At 38.1% G+C, this 17,046-nt stretch overlaps 1 protein-coding gene across 6 annotated transcripts in view; it reads right to left on the bottom strand.

The window, feature by feature from the left end:
- Positions 1-15,875, bottom strand: part of grm3 (glutamate receptor, metabotropic 3) — a 42,616-nt gene extending 26,741 nt beyond the window's left edge. For 2 of the 6 annotated variants that reach the window (XM_016668163.1, XM_016668164.1), the window contains exons 1-3: positions 15,680-15,875; positions 11,386-11,446; positions 732-788 (exon numbers count right to left, since the gene is read on the bottom strand). The gene's annotated coding sequence lies outside the window, so the exon portion shown is untranslated. Of the gene's footprint in view, positions 1-731; positions 845-11,385; positions 11,447-12,801; positions 12,888-15,679 lie in introns of all 6 variants that reach the window. The other 4 variants (XM_016668166.1, XM_007545671.2, XM_016668165.1 and 1 more) reach the window with 4 other exon arrangements.
- Between the last annotated feature and the right edge of the window lie 1,171 nt (positions 15,876-17,046).

Below are 17,046 nucleotides of genomic sequence, written 5' to 3'. Positions count from 1 at the left end.
TCCTTCATAGCAAGCATGTGCTCGTATGTAGCAAGCATGTATTACTGTGATACTATGAATTTTTACAAAATGTTTCTATATTGGATGTAGAAACATTGCCTAGCACATGCCTAGTTGTCTTGGTACCATCGTAGTTTATCTAAATTACAAATCGCAGGGAATAAAATTTAGAGTAAATTTTAAAGGTCTTATACTTTTTTTTCCCTTTCCTACAAGTTTTAATTAGGGATACAAAGATCACTCCACCAGAGTTTAGAATGGGACAGTTTTTCCATAAACAACTCTGACTTGTGAGAGGCAGGTCAAATACGGAATAATCTCTTTTTTTTCTCTATTCATTACATGCATTAAAACTGAGGACACCCACCATTCTAGTTCAACAGACACATCAATAAACAAAGTGTACTTTGATACACTCCTTGAGTTTAATCAAAGGTAATGTAAAAGTTCAGGACATGCTCTGATGCATAAATTGGGAAAGTTCCTTAATTGATTCAAAACTACTTCCTCTGTCAGGCAGTCTGAAGCAAGCTTGTTTCTTTTTTGAGTTACAGTCTTGAGGAAAAAAAAAAAAAGCAAGATCAGATGTCAATGTAAGCTGGAAATTGGTATCGATTGGTAAATGCCTCAGCTCGTTTTTTAATCGAGCTTTTTTAGTATTTTACAGGAGGGCTTTGTTTTGGGACAATGTGCACAGACTTCTGTTTCCAGTGAGTGATTAGTTACCTTACCAGATTTGAGAAGATTAGAAGAAGATCGCAGCTGGCACATGGCATCACCTCAGACCCCTTAAAGAGATATGTGGGACACACATGGTGGGTTAGCAACAGATCTGCAAGGATGACTGAAAATAAAATAAAAAACAAGGAAAGTGCAGGATGTACTACTGACCCTTTTGCCAGGGAGTTATTATGCAGAGTAACATCTGACAGAAAACCCCATTTCCCTTCTGACCTCCCTAAGTCAGTGAGTCAGCTTCGTACAGGGCACGGCACTCATCTTCGGATTCTCACATTTGTTTCCTCCCTGAATCCCCTTTTTGCTTTTTCTTCTGTCCTTTCTTCTTCTTCTTTTTTTACTCATTCTATTTATTTCCACCTCCCTTGCAGCCTCCACAGCTCTCACTCTCCCCTAACAGGCACGGCTGCTGTGGATGACATGTATCCAGCTGAGAGCAGCTATACAGGGTCGATGGACCGCGGTACTGAGAGGAGAGACAGTCCCGCATCTCATGTGTGTTTGTGTATTTGGTCTGTTTCCACCGTGTACGCGCGTGTGTATGCTTGTTTATTGGCCTACTGTGAATACAACAGAACTCACAGATGCAACAGCAACGTAAACCTGACAGGAAGGGAAGATACAGTATGTGCAACTGTCCGTTAAAGGACTGAATATAAAAGGAAATGTTTTCGTAAAGTGAAACACTTTTTAGATCTTTACATATTTAATTTTGTCACTTTGTATGGTTAAATGCAAGGAAAGGAAAATGAGCACATTATTACCTCTTGATAAATGTCTGAAAAGAGGACTACCTTTGCTTAGCCCTCACTAAACAATTACATGGTGTCCTAGACTTCACTCAGTTTAAAGGGTGCAATGGGCTGTGACCATTAATTATTCACAAAGTACACTTTAAGGGGGAAAAGCCTGATGATCCATAAATAGGACAGAAGGATACAACAAACTACAAAAAAAATAAGTGGGCAGCAAGACACAATGCACACCCTTTCTTCCCTTTTTGTAACAGCACACACCAGTAAGAAAAAAAAAGAGCAACTTGCTTTGGCAAGTAGCTTTGTGTGTGTGTTTCAGCAATTTGTAAGGCCCATTTTGCAAATAAATACTACGTTGTGAGGAGCCACTGCTCCTCATGAGGCCCAAAACCCAGCCCCCATTAGAAGAAGAAATTCTGTTAGGATACTGAAATGAATGGAAGTTAATGCAAAATCCTAGTGAAGATAGAAAGATGTATTATGTGTGTGCGCGTGTATGTGTGTGAGGGGGTCTCTGTGTGTGTGTGTGCCCTGGATGTTTTAGTACTTGGCTTACTTGGGTTGGAGCCCTTTTCATTTACCAATCAAAGTCAATAATCAGGTTCTCCGAGCTCAGCCTTTCCTCTATTGATTAATCAGTCTACTCCGTGAGCAGAATTACGTCCAAAGGTTAAAAGCCATGCCATGTTAGAAACATAAAAATCGACTCGCTTTGGTTTCGCACACTACTGAAATTCATAATATTAAATTGCATTCATTTTTGCTTTGCATGGTCATAATTTCGCACCGCAGAGTGTGCAATCCACATGCTGGGACAGATAAAGAAGGGCTTTTAAAATGGAATTATAATCAACCCCCGCAAGAAGTGTTGTGCTTCAGGGCCACAGAGGCTAAACTGTGCTCTCATGTGCAGTTTGTGCTCCAGAATTTAGACTGCACGGGAGCATCCAGAGTGAATTATTCGCGTCACTTTTGACCCCAAAAAAACTCATTCAAAATGCTTTGGAACACAAGAAATGATTAACTTCAAAATGCCCACAACCTTTACGTTCTCACTAATGTTCAATTAGCCGTTTTGACTGAAAACACTTCCAATGTAATTTTACAACTCCGAAATCAGCATATGACGTGGAGAAGCATGAGGCAGCATTTGGGTTAAGCCTTTTCTCCTCACAAAAGGTGAGAAGAAGAGCTGGCATGTCCAGACATGCATCGATAAACAGGTATGGGGTTATGTTATGCTAGAAGTACATACTCTGCACAAGTTTGATTTCCATTTGAGATGGGATTTATGTCTCTTTGAAGGGAGACAGATTTTGTGCATCTATTTCTTTCTAAGACCTTATTTTTATATCTTAATTACTATTTTTAAGAAGCAAGCGTGGAGTAACTCATCTTATGCTGCATTCATGGCCCTGTGAAAAAATTAACTTTTTGATGAGCTAACATGTCTGCAGTATTTGGAAAATATATAAATATATGTCTTTTATTAGTGATTCTCCAATACACTGTTGTAGGATACACTCAAAAGAAGAAATGAACAAATCAACTGGGTAATTTTCTGATCATGATTAAAATACAGCTTCTCAGCTAACGACCCAGCAGCAGTTTGGAGAAGCTTGAATGACATTGCTGGCTCCAGATGCCCATAAACCCACACTGCGATGGTTTAAAAAAAAAAAAAAAAACCCAGCAACTCACACCTCCAACCAATTATCCTACAGCCCATTCCCACACAGTCCACATGTCTATCTTAAACATTTTTGTCCTGCGTTGCCATGGAAATGGCCTTTAAACAGGTATAGAAAAAAACGGGTTCCAGAGTGAACATTTTGCCCTCATGTGTTTGTGACGTTTTGACATCGAACCTGACCTCTTACCCCAAATGTGTCCTACGCGTTATACACAGCAACAACAATGGTGGATTGCATATTCGTGGTTGTGCTGCAGCTGCTGCAAGACTACTGCAAAAAGTTCTTCAATGCCCCACTTTGTTATTTGCCAGTCTTGTTTTCTTGTCATGCTCATCGTGTACCTCGTGCGACTGCTTTATGCGCATTTCCCATTTTCCGTCTTTGGTGCCACTTAAATGTCTTGGGAAGTGAAAACAGTGTTGTGGGCCGTTCTCTGTGTTTCTGTGTGAATGAAAAAAAAAAAAAAGTCTGAAAATGGTTCCCTGTGGGTACGCGGGTGTTTTTGAAACCAATAACCCTGTTTTAGAAAGAAAAATTATCTGCAACCCTTACAACTCCCAAACACCCTCCACTCTGACGCCCTGCCTACACTAAAAATCACTGAGGAAGATATAAATAAGCTCTTTCAACGACAGAGGACCAAGAAAGCTCCAGGACCTGATAGTATGTCCCTCTTCTGCTCAACACCCTCTTCTTCACTCAGATCCTCCACAAGTCTCTGGAGCTGTTGGGAGGTTCCCTCCTGCTTCAAGCATGCCACCATTTTCCCAGTCCCCAAAAAGCCCACCATCACAGGATTAAATGATTACAGGATTGACTTCTGTGGTCATGAAATCCTTTGAGCAACTGGTGTTGAAATGTGTGAAGGCAGGCCCCCTGGTGGACCCACAGCAATTTGACTAGTGGGCAAACAGGTCAGCAAATGATGCAGTCAACTTGGGACAACACTGCATTCTCTGCCGCCTTGACGATTCAGTGATGTAGAGAGAGACTCTGTTTTTTTTCCCCCGAACTGTCATATTTGTTTGAGCTGTTCAGGGGTGAACCTATGGCCCTGGATCAAAAGTGTGTTTGAGCTTAAGGTCATGAAATGATGGCTGGACATTCTTCTTCAGGATTTTCTGTTAGAGATCAGATTTCACAGTTATACGATTGCAGAAAGTGGCTCAACTTCTGAAGCAGCAACGCAGCACCAGACCATAACATTACCACAACCATGTTTTACACTCTTTACGATGCTTTTTTCTGAAATTTGTTTTATGGCAGATTTAATAGGAGGCATATTCACCTTTTTTTATTTTCTTGTGAGTCAACAGAATGCTTTCTAAAATTGTTGTTTCTTTTACAAGCTTCCGCAAGAGTTGCAATTTTGGTAAGATCAGAATTTTCTGCTAAGGGTATTTTCAAATAAAAATAGGAGTTATCTTCTGTTTCTCTGCAATAGGTCATGTCTGTTATTTGCTCTAAAAAAAGAATACCCTCAACCAATCAGGGCATTCTGTACATCCTTGAACAATTTGATAGCTACATACTTGGCAGAGTTAGTTTGAAATGCAGTGCATCACAGCAAAGCCACAAAATGTGAAGAACAAGTATTGTGACAAATACTGTGGAAAATAGGAGAAGAAAAGCTTAGGAATAAACAGCATGGCCTGTACTTATTATACAGGTATTTTTTATATATTGTATACAACTTTGAACTCTGCATTCATTTTCTTGCTATTTCCATAATTCATTAAAAGGGCGTAAAATTTCTGCACCACAAATTGGTGCAGAATTTGTGGTGCAGAAAAATTCTGCACCAATTGATCCGAGAGCCTGTCTATGTTTGCTACGACAGGAATAACCACAGTACAGCCACAGTGGCATAACGAGGCATTGTCTTGACGATTTTATGAGTGAGAACAGCTTCCGTCTTCATTTTCCTCACACTGTGTATTCCCCAAGTTTTGATGATCCACAACTCATTTGACATGACTTGGATAGGAATGTCTGTTCAGCCTAAAAACAGACCAGTGGTGGTGAAATGTGTGGAAGCATTCATCAGGACCACATTTCATCATCGTAAAAGACGGCAAGCCTGTCAGATGGAGAATTACCCCTCTGTGGATGGAATCTATCAACTTAACTGTCATGTAATGACCCTGGGAGTTATCGCGACACATCAGTCAACCTTGCCATGCTACAGGTCTCACCGCATACTACTTAAATTATGTTCACACACACACACGCTGGTCTGTCATCTCTCAGGTTGATATACGGGGGTGAGCACTTACAAAGGAGGGGAAAATGGAGAACAGCAACCACAGTCATCTGAGGAAGTTACACATATGCATATAATCGGCTTGTGCGGACACAAAAGCGTCTTAGAAATAATGCTGGTTGTTTTGGGTTGATTCAAGTTAGGTAGTGATGTGTAAAAACCAATTACTGCAGTCATTGCTCTGTAATTATTAGAATTTAAATAATGTATTTTCAGTTTTGCACTCCACTTTATTCCTGGATTTCACTTTTTCATATTCTTATTTGGTTGTAACACTCATATTTAAGCCACAACACAATGGCTTGTAGTTTTAATTTGAACCTAAGCCTTTTCATTTGTCAGGAAGTGGAATTAATAGTTCTTCATTTATATAAACAATTATTATTTATGATGAAAAGAGCTCAGATTTTGTAATATGTGTTACGGCATTTAATCATTTTATAAATCTATTCGTTTTATTAATGTGGTAAATTTTGTATTTACGCAAGTCACTTTACACAATAATGAAGACAAAACTGTACATTATTTACTGTTAACTCTTAATGTTGAAGCGCAAGTCATTTTTTAATACCCTTCTCTAGATAAATGATTTTTGTTTGATCAATATGTCTGCCAATTTAGCTGAACAAATATTTGTGAACAAAATACATTTTCTTTGTTTTGGGACAGCATGTTTTTTAATAATTTTCATAAAAGTTAAATTCAGTCAAGGGAAAACTGACTTTCCTTAATTACAGAGTAAGCAGCAAACACCACATCTACAACTTAAGATTCATATGACAGCAGCTTTAAAGGAGAAATAAAAGTGAGCTATTTCTCTCCAAATGCTTTGTGTTTTACAAGCAAATTCTTTGAATGATTTTAGCAATCTTTTTTCATTAGGGTTGTAATTGAAAAGAAAATGTGCCATTGGGAGAACATGGTGATTCAAGACGGAATAAAGTGAAGAGCCAGGAATTAATCTAGACGAAACAAGGAGCCAACACAGTATCATTTTCAGTCCCGACAGTAAGGTCGTGACCAACTGCCTTCAACCTGACAAAGTGCAACTGCTGGTACCAGCTCTTATTGGGAAACCTTGTCAATGTACTTTTACTTCAAGGTAAATCCTGAGAAACAACCAGCTGTAAGTCTTCTTTTGCAACAGAGAATTTTATACTGCTAAAAAATCTTGGATGGTTATAACTAAAGAAGAAAGCCTTTTATTGGTTCCAAGCCAAACAAGAGAACTGGTTTTAAAAATGTCATCCCAAAGTCAGGACTACTTATTTATTCCTTCTAACAAAAATATTTTTCTGGTTAAGATGTCAGAGGTTGTATGCTGAAAATTCAATGCAGAAATCCCAAGAAGTAATCAAGCAGCAAAGAAATAAAGAAATATTTTTTGTAAAAAAAAAATTTAAAAGAAAATGCTTTTACATAGATTTTTTTTTTTAACCACATTCACATTTGAAAACCTTTCTGACATTTTAAAATGGTTTGAATTTTGTTCTAAATATCCAATAATAACAAAAGGGCAAGGAAAGGCTGTATCAAACTTTTAAAAAATGCCTTTGAAATAAATGCTGAATACAACAGTTAAACGATTACTTAATTCCTTAAGAGAAGTAAGTTATCTAAAGTAATCATGCAACAGTGTCTTAACTGGACAAAAAAAGCCTAGTCAAAAGACTTTGACTAGGCTGTTCCTTAATAAGGAATTCAGATTGGAAATGTGTGTCTGTTTGTATTAATTATGCTGCTGCACAACCTATAGCACTTAAGATTAGTTGACAGCTGCAGGATTTTCTGGTGGAGAGTAGTTATTTTAGTTAAAACCAGGCCTGGAGTACTTCAGATTTTGATGTTTGTTTATGGTGGCCTGCAGGATGAGTCATCGTTGAACTTTTGCAGTTATTTTTGGTAGGCTTGCTAGTCCTAGGAAGCTTTTCCATTGTTCCATGTTTTCTCCATTTGTTAACTGATGTTCCAGAAAGTTAGAAATTGATTGTTGATTGTTTAACCCAACTGAGAGATGTCAGTAACTTTGTTTCTGTGGTTACTGTTCGGGGGACGATGTCTCATTTTTTGAGATCTTAGTCTACTTCACATTGTACATTGGTTCTGTTGAAGTGATTGCCTGACTGTAAAGGCCAGACAGTATTTTAATCTGAGTGAGGCTCACCCCAATTTTCAAAGAAGTGTGATTATTCACAGCTCCTTTATGATTTAACAAGAGTGGGAAGCAGTATGATATTAGAAAATCTTGCAACAGTGATAGTATTGGTAAATATTTTGATTATGATTTTAGTTACGTGATGTGATGTGCCTATTTCTTCTTCCAACAACCTTTGGCATCCCTGGACATTAAAACCCACAATCATTGTATTTATTTCAACCAGCATAACAGTGTCTTGTAGCATGTTAGAAACACAACTTCATATTGAAAATAAAACTGTGTAAACTGTCCAGCCCCAATAAAAAGTTCTAATTACAGTTTAAGCATTTCTCTAAATACTGTAAACTACATTGATTGCTTCCCAGTGACATTCACAGCTCACATGCAGTTCCTGAGTGTGCAGCAGATGCCCACACAGCAGTGAGCAAGGAAAAGCTGAGCGGTCTGATGGAGAGGGTTCGACCTGTTCATTAGCAGGGAATATGCAGGGTACTTACTGTACCAGATGCAACAGGGAAGGAGGACTAAAAGGGCAATTGTTGCTTTTAATCTATCAATCACATGGGAAAAAGGGTGTTTGTGTTTAGAGGGGAAAAAAAACTGTTAGAAAATTTTAATGGACAGAAAAGGTCTTAGAACTTTAGTGGAAAATTCAGCAGCCATTATCTTCTACTTGTTGATCAGGCACTTACTTTGTGTGCTGCAGCGGTTTGAATTTCTGTCAAATCTAAAGTGGGGAGAGAGTTGGAGTTGATGGAGTGCAATGTAATCACTCATGTTAAAGGTAATTTCATCAGTTATGACATAAATAAACCAACTCAGTCAATGAATAAAACAATCAAACATGTAATGTGCAACTGCGTAACCTCTGACATTGCTGAGAAAGATGTGGACACCCACACTGTTGGTGTTGTGCTTACTAAAACAATATGAGCTCTTCTCTGCTGCAAACTGTCAAACTATGAAGGAAAGAAAAAAAAAATAAATCAATAAATAAATAAATTCTAATTCCACAAAGTGAAATTTTAGGTGCTGGTTGTATTTCGAATTTCCAAATATTAGACAACTGTAGGATCTTTGTCTCATCAGTGTCCCACGAGACATTATTAAGAACTGGGATTAAAATTGCTAAAAGATGCACCCGTTGACTTTTAGTGGAAGCTTTTGTCTTGAGAATAAACAAATCATGACCACAAAAGCACCTTTCACTATCCATCTCACCATCGCACACACTCTTACACACACTCACACATTTTTCCTCCTCCAGATCATCATTTATTAAAGAGTCTGATCTGTCGTAGACACACACCATCACAGCTGTACATCCCACTGCCCTTTCACTGCCTCATCCCCTGAGCGGACGTATGAACGTGTGAGTGTCTGTACTTGTAGGAAACAGGAGTGTGTCACTGAACAGACATTGTGATGCATATGCTGTGCGTGTGTGCGTGTGTGTGCACGCAAACCAGGATGTGTGAATGTTTTGTGTGGGTTTGCGTGTGCAGCTCAGTGCATGTTGTGACTGTAGTGGATGATGAGAGGCGAGCTGTGGGAAACAGCAGTCATTTCCAGACACCTCCTTGTTTCCTCACTGGAGCAGAACAGTGTAAGGAACATGTAGAGCGCAGCAACAGTGTTTTAATAAAAACTTGGCAAACCAAGAACTTCAACTTGGCCTTCAAAGGAAAAGCCTTCAAAGACACTTTTTTTTTTTTCAGAATAAAATATCCTTTCCCTTCAACTAAAGAATAAGTATTCATCTCTATCTTATCGTGCTTTGCAAAGATATTCACGCTTTCTCAATATCACAATTACAACAGTCAATGTATTTATTGGGATTTTATGTGTAGTAGATGGAAAAGCTCAGATGTTTTTCAAATATTTTGAAATAAAATGTAAAAATGTATGGCGTGTGTTTTGTCTCTTTGATGTCAATACCTTTACTGCAGATGGAAAAATGTTGGAAAAGATTAAACAAAAAGAAAATCTTCCGTTGAGTGTTTTAAAATATATACAAAATATATATATATATTTTTTTTTTTTTTTTTTTTTTTTGCTGTTTTTTGACTCCAGTAACCAGTGTCTTGTTTTTATTTATTTATTTTCTAAGTTTCTGGAATGAGTAAAAAGAAGTTCCAAGCACTTTTTAGAGCCAGCATTCAGTGATGTTGAACTCCTAATTGTCTGAAATATGTCCACCTCAAGACTGAAATTTTGTCCCTTTCCAATTCATAAAATATCACATTCTTCAAGTCCTGATACAGTTTTAAACTTTGAACCTTAGCCCAATCCCCCTAACAAACAGACATGCTCTGATTAAACCATTATATTATAGATGTGGCTGTGTTTTTAGAGTAATATTGTCCTATTGAAAGATTAACCTCTGCCACAGTCTCGAGACCTTTGCAGCCTTTACCAGGTTTTCATTTAGGGTTTCCATGTAGCCTCCTCCGTTCATCTTTTCACCAGCACTGACCAGCTTCCCTGTTTCAGCCCAACAACAGCATCCCCACAGGATGATGCTGCCACCACTGTGTTTCAAGGAGGGGCTAGTGTGTTTAAGGTCATCTGCACAGTTTAAGTTTTGCACACATTGCATTTTGAGTGTAGGCCAATAAGGTCAATTTAATGTCTGATCTGGTCAGAGCACTTTTTTTCTTTCACTTTATTTTCACATGTATGTCCTATGAAACTACAGTCACAATTTATGCCTTTTAAGAAAATGATTTCTTTTTCTTTTCTTTTGTTTTTGCTGCCTTAAAAAGCAAATCAGATTTGTGACATCACAACTAAAGTGCAATTGGGTTTTTGACTAAAACGTAAATGTCTCTTCAACAAATTCGTCACTCTCAACTGTGCATTTTATATCTCCTCCAGAGTTACCAGGGGCTTCTTAGCTTCTTCTCTGACTAATGTCTGCATAAAGCATTCTCTGAGGCCTCCTACGACACAGGCCTCTACAATCTCATAATAGTGAGCTAATATCTATCATTATGAGATAGCTATCTCATAATTATGATATAGCTTGAATTGGCTCCCTGGCGATACAAGGATATGGATGAGTCAAAATTGGCTTGATTAAAAAAATAAATAAAGGGAACACTCAAATAACACATCCTAGATCTGAATGAATGAAATATTCTCATTGAATACTTTGTTCTGTACAAAGTTGAATGTGCTGACAACAAAATCACACAAAAATCATCAATGGAAATCAAATTTATTAACCAATGGAGGCCTGGATTTGGAGCCACACACAAAATTAAAGTGAAATGTTCCCTTTATTTTTTTGATATGTTGCAAATATCATTGAGCAATAATTCAGAAGTAGTTTTGTGAATCTCATAATCTTGCAAGTTTTGGAAGAATCCCATAATGTCAAGGGAAAAAAAAAACTACGAAAAGGGCTTTGGCAAGGAAAAAAATAAGACATGCAATGAGACCTGGAGTACAACTGCCTTTTAGGCATGAACTTAAATTAAGGCTACAGAACAATTAACATTAAATTTTAAATGTTAATCTTTCTCTCTGGTAAGTAAAAATGAAGATTACACTTTTACGGCTTAGCATTCTCAAAAGTAAGTGCAGCTATATCTATTCGAAGCAGTCAGTCAACATCAGAACTACAATCAAAACAGCAATCCTTTTTGAAACATCCACTTAAATTGTTTCCCCTAAAAGTGTTGAAGAAGTTTGTTTTGAATGATAAAAGGAACAGGAAATCCTCCAAGAATTGGTTCAGTTCATGTTTTTAGAAAAGGTGAAACAGTCACCTACCTGTTTTCTTAGTGTGTTTGAGTCCTTTTGGCTAAGCTGGTGTGTGACCCCATGTTTTCATCTTTGGGAAAAAAAAAAAAAAAAACAAGAAATAAAAAAAGACATACAAGTTTCCATAAACATTTCTAGACAATTCATGTCTTTACGTATACTTCAAAAAAATCTGCTTTTATAAAGTTAGTAAAATGGACAGTGGCATAAAATGCTTCTAAATCAGTCCTTTGATACACCTGTAGAGCTTCAGCTGTTGTTCTCAGTGGCACTTAACCTTTAAATTGGATTGTTACTGAATGATACATACAATGGCACAGCTGCTGATTGATTGTATATGTGCTTTCAGATTTGTTATCCTTTCTCTGTCACAGTTGTCATGGCAGGTTTAACAAAAGGCTTTAGAAATCACACAGAATCAATTATCCTCTGCTGAAATAATAATAAAAAAAAAACACTTTTCATTACATATGTTATTAAATAAAATGTGAAAAAACTTGGTCTGGTTTTCAACTATATGCAGCCTAATATAAAGAAACAGATGACAGTTTGTGACTTTTGAGTCTGCAGTGGACGACACAACTCTGGCGACAGAAATACAAGGAAAACTACCTCCGTTTCTTATTTCAACTTATTATTTGACCAAATAAAGAATGTGATTCACATATCATAATTTAAAAACAAATATGTGTTGTTTTTCTTTTTCTTAAATTAAAAACACTTTAGTTTTTGGACCAACATATGATTTCAGGCAGCTCAAATAAGTACATGAAAAAATAATTCACGAAGTCATGCCCCTGCAAGACGTCAGTTTTTCCACACAATTTTGTTAGGATTTAAGCCCCCTTTAAGACATGTACAGGGGTAAAAGGGAGACCTTGACATTTTACCAGAATATTTTAAACTTGGATGACACAATGAAATGTCAGAACACATATTTAATTATACTTAATAGAATCGAGACATTACTAATATGTTTCAATTCTAGCTGTAATGGAAGAAAGCCTTTCAGGTAAAGCTACCTCACTTATCCTGCATATCCTACAAAATAATGTCTAAACCCTCTTTATACAAAGTAGCTTATAAAATAAAAGTGACAGTGTTACAAAACGTGTACTACTCCATGCATGGTGTTAATACTGTAAAATGCTGGGTACTGTGCTGTACGCAGTCCAGTGAAAGAAGCCGTGTCAAACCTACAAGGCCGTTTCTGCTCATGTAATCACAGACATACATACATACACACACACACACACACACAGTGATGAATAATCTCAAAAGCAAGTACGTATAGCTACCAATAAAAAACAGATTGTTTTTTTTCAGCTCACACACCGACATATATGCGAGTATGTGCACACACGCAAACACAAACACCACATGTATCACTGAACACGCTAAGACGTCAAGTTTTGACAAGGCCACCTGGTTTCCAGCCATGGCTCCAACTCTCTGACTGCTACACTATGTTTGACCACACAGTGCAGATAAACGCCCACCACACCACAGCCCTTACAAAAACACAAAAAAACACATATTTTTTTTAAGCTCAGAAAAAAATAATGGATTATTCAACAAGTTACACAACCAGGTAAGGACATTCATTTAACATCTGCCTGCACATACCAAAATGTATTTCAGTGTGACTCAAAGCACGAAATCAGAGGTACAACAATAAACTAATATTTAAATGCATAAAATGAAACTAGAAATACGAGTATTTTAAAATTGTTTTAAGGAAAGTTTTAATTTAATATAAGCAAGGTGTACATGTCTATGTAACACATACATAGACATGTAACACATACATAGACATGTATCCCTAAAATACAAACAGAAAATATAAAGATTTCATTCATAGTGCTACAAAACACACTAACACATGTTTTTCTTATTGAAATGAGCTTCAGAAATTAAGTTTAATTAAATGTCTTTATTTCACACTTTGCTAAAGATAAACAAACACAAAAAAGAAAAAAAAATCTGTTTCTACTACAAACCTTTTTTGCTATAATTAAAAAAGGTCAATCCCCACCTTTTTCTCCAACAATTTGCACCACTCCTGTGATCAAGTCTTACTGCAAAACTGTTTAAGCAAAACAAAAATGGTGTGATTTCAGCCAAGGGCTGGCAGCTTCACTCAGGAAAAGCTGAAGCTGATCAAAATATTAGCATCTAAATGGGTGGAACAAGGTGGAACATATCTAAAGACAGTTGTGTATTGCAAACAAATAGGTTCAACCAGAACAGTCACATACTTTCAGGTAAATTTGAGCATATAAAAGTGGATTAACCCCACTCAAGGGCGTAGATCCCATCTCATTATTGGGGGCGAGGGGCAGACCATAAACAGGGACATTTTTTGAGAGCAATTTTTTTTGGGGGGGGGTTGGCAAAGTTGCAGTAAAATGTGGTTTACATTTTTCTGTTCAAACTAAGATTCAAATGTTGCTTAGATATGAGTTTGGTTCAGAGTCACAGAACTCATCTCTGCTACACCTTTACAAAAACTTAAGGCTCTAAATAAAAGTAAGTTTTAATAAGTAACTCCACTGAATAAAATTCCTTATACATATTGATTTATTGCAGTGGTTCTCAGTACAAGTCATACGTTATTTAAATTATAACTTGAGTTGCTTTAAGCTTTTATTTTTATTTCGGGGTTGGGGGGGGTCATGTTAAGACCTATAAATATGTGGGAACTGAATATTTGGGAAGTATCATAACTTAAACTTAAAGGTCAGCACCAGCGTTTTCTAGAAAAATATTCAGAATTTATTTTGTGGTTTTAAAGGCTCTACGTTGAAGATGTTAAGAAATAAAGGCATACTTTTTTCTTTTTCTTTTTTTTACCGTCAGCTGCAGTAAGTAAGCAAGCTGCAGTAGCCCCTCTGCTCTCGGCTCCCATACGGAGCTGTTGACTAGTGCTAACGTTCAGCCGCTCCCTCCAGTTTCAAACTCTTCTTATTAAAGTAAGAGTTAGAGAGTTAAATATAATTTAAATATTGGCTACCTTAGACAGAAAAGGAGCCAAGTCTATGAAAGCAATGTAGCAGTTTAGCTAGCTTTGATTTCCAAGGCATAAGGTGGCAGTCTATCATGATTCAGGTAAAGTAATGAAATAACGAACTGTTTATTGTCAATGTGTTTCTTCCTATTGAGCAGTGAAAGTAAATAAAAAGTGTTACATGTCTTTTGCTTTAATTATTTACTTACTGGAGGGCTTTTTGTTAGTGCTACACAGCCACAGCAACAGCTAGCTCCTCACTTCAGCGGCTCTAACGGAGCCTGTACCATTCAGCAGCGCAGCTGTTGCTCTTCCTTCACTTTGGACTGAACCATTGTTCCAACATTAGTAGGGGGGGACCTAAAAATTAATTATTTTTTTTCTTAGATGAATGGCAGATTTACTTCAGTCTTTGTTTCTATTGCCTTTTTTTATATATCGAGGGGGAGGGGGAGACAATTCTAGACTTTTCCAAGATTGGGGAGGGGTGGTGGGGGTGGGGGGGGGCTGACCCTCCCCGACCCCCGGGATTTACGCCTATGCCCCCACTGCAGGTAAATTATAAGGTTTGTTTGGGAGTAATCACTGTGGACCACATGTGTTTTCAAGTTCACGTATTTGCTACATTAATACATTTGCATATGGAAACCACGAATTTGCTCGGGCATTAAGGAGTCCTTGTCTAAAGTCAGCAAAATCACATCAGGACAGCCACATTTTGAAGCCCTGGTCCATGCGCCTGTCCTCTGGCGCAAGGTGCGGGGCGGCTGTTGGGAGAGTAATGCTGCTGACAAACAGTTAGCTGATCCGCTTCTCTGATCCACCTGTACGCCTTTAGAAGCGCACTCCCCCTCCCCTGTCTCCCTATGGGACGCCTAAAGCTGAGGGACATGCCTTAGAGCTGTTTCTCTGAACCCAAAAAAACTTCAAGGTGTAACTAAAATACGCAACTGCAGATACTCTTTGTTCAGCCCCCCTTTTATCTTTATCCTCCATCTCCTGCAGATATTAGCTTCGAGGGTTTTTTTCCCCCCACCTCTCTATCACAACCCCTAGATCGCTATCTGTATCTGATTAAACGAAAAGCATAAGAAGTACGTGCGTGCAGAACAACTGGGTGTTCAAATCCTGCGCAAAGTTCAAAGCAATTGCTCCCCACCAAACGGATGGCTGACGCGCACTTGAACGCTCTCGGACTGTCAATTTTTCCTCTGCACTCTGTCGCCCCTAACCTGTAATCTTATACTGCTTCACAACAGCCCGCCAGTGAGCAATGTGTAAAATTGTTGGACCTACCTTGAGGACTTCAATCCTTTTCGAGGGTTGCGCACAAATCTTAAGCCTCTGGAAGTTTGACTTAGTCTACTCCTGATCCCTCGGAGGAGTCGCACTGAGGGAGAGGATGGGCGCCACTGCTCAGCGCGCCAGCTCCGTGGACGTGCGCGTGTATGTGCAAGCGCACGTGTAAGAGGACGCGCGTGCACGAGGTCTATAGAGAAAGTGAGTGAGAGATAGAGAGAGAGAGAAAAAAAAATGAGAGAGAAAGAGAGACGGGAGGGAAACAACAGACGTGGAGAGATGTAGCCCCTTGCCAAAGGATGCTTCAGTCTCCTAGCAACAACAATCGATCCAGCGAGAAGACATTTTTATTGGATAAAAAGATAACTTAGCCATTCACGTCCCATAGCACATGTTTACTTCTCAGAACAACAACTCAAGCCTTAGTGAGTAAGGTCCAAGACTGATGTAGTGCGAAAAGAGGTAAGGGAAGAGGGGTGTGGGGTTGTCAGACAGATGCTCCCGCAGGTGAATATCTTACATGCGTGTGTGAGGTGCTGAATCCAACAGCATCTCTGCGTCCTTGCATCCTACTCAAAGCACATCTAGCAGACCAGAAATTCGTATTCTTTTTTTTTTTTTTTTTTTGCTTGAAGCAAAAGCTCCATTAATGTTTTAACACATTATTACACTCTTTGAGGTCAGTAGAAAAATAAGTGGGAAAACTGCACTAAGCATGCTGTCCATGCTCCAACTAAGTCGAGCACATTTCAAGACCACAGCTGCGCTCCTCAGATGAGAGGAATATCCAGCTTTAGAGCTGATCACATTCAGAGATCTCCAATACAAAGTAGAATACATTTTAAAGCGGAAGGACATGCATGGCTTTTAATTATTTTTTGCTTATCAAAGAAAGCAGTTGTGTCCTTTTGTATTCATTCCCCACGAGTCAAGGATTTGTCAAACCACCTTTATAATAAATGGAAGCTTTTGCACTTCCAGAGACCAAAATGTCTTCCCATCTTTCTTAGAAAAATAGATGAAACTCAGTCAGACTAGATGGAGAGGCTCTGTGAACCCCAGTAACCAGATCTAGCCTCCGACTCTCAACTGTATTAAGGCCAAAGTAGTCAATCCATTCTGTGCCATTCTGAACATAAAATCTGACATGGTTTTTCATAAACCATTCTGTCAGCTATGGCTCAATTATTATTGTGTATAAAGGGAAACCTCTTCCCTTGTCTCAAGTCCTTTTGCATCCTCTAAAAGGTTTTCTTACGGAGCTGGAATGTATTTTGTTCCATGTAACTTTATGAACAACATGTTTTTTACATATTTGTCAAAACTGTTATATCCCTACAGTCCTACTGCCATCTGCAGAAATA

The sequence above is a fragment of the Poecilia formosa genome, unplaced genomic scaffold (genome assembly GCF_000485575.1).
Source record: "Poecilia formosa unplaced genomic scaffold, Poecilia_formosa-5.1.2 Scaffold13, whole genome shotgun sequence".
NCBI lineage: Eukaryota > Metazoa > Chordata > Actinopteri > Cyprinodontiformes > Poeciliidae > Poecilia > Poecilia formosa.
This window is presented reverse-complemented; position numbering and strand designations above follow the sequence as displayed.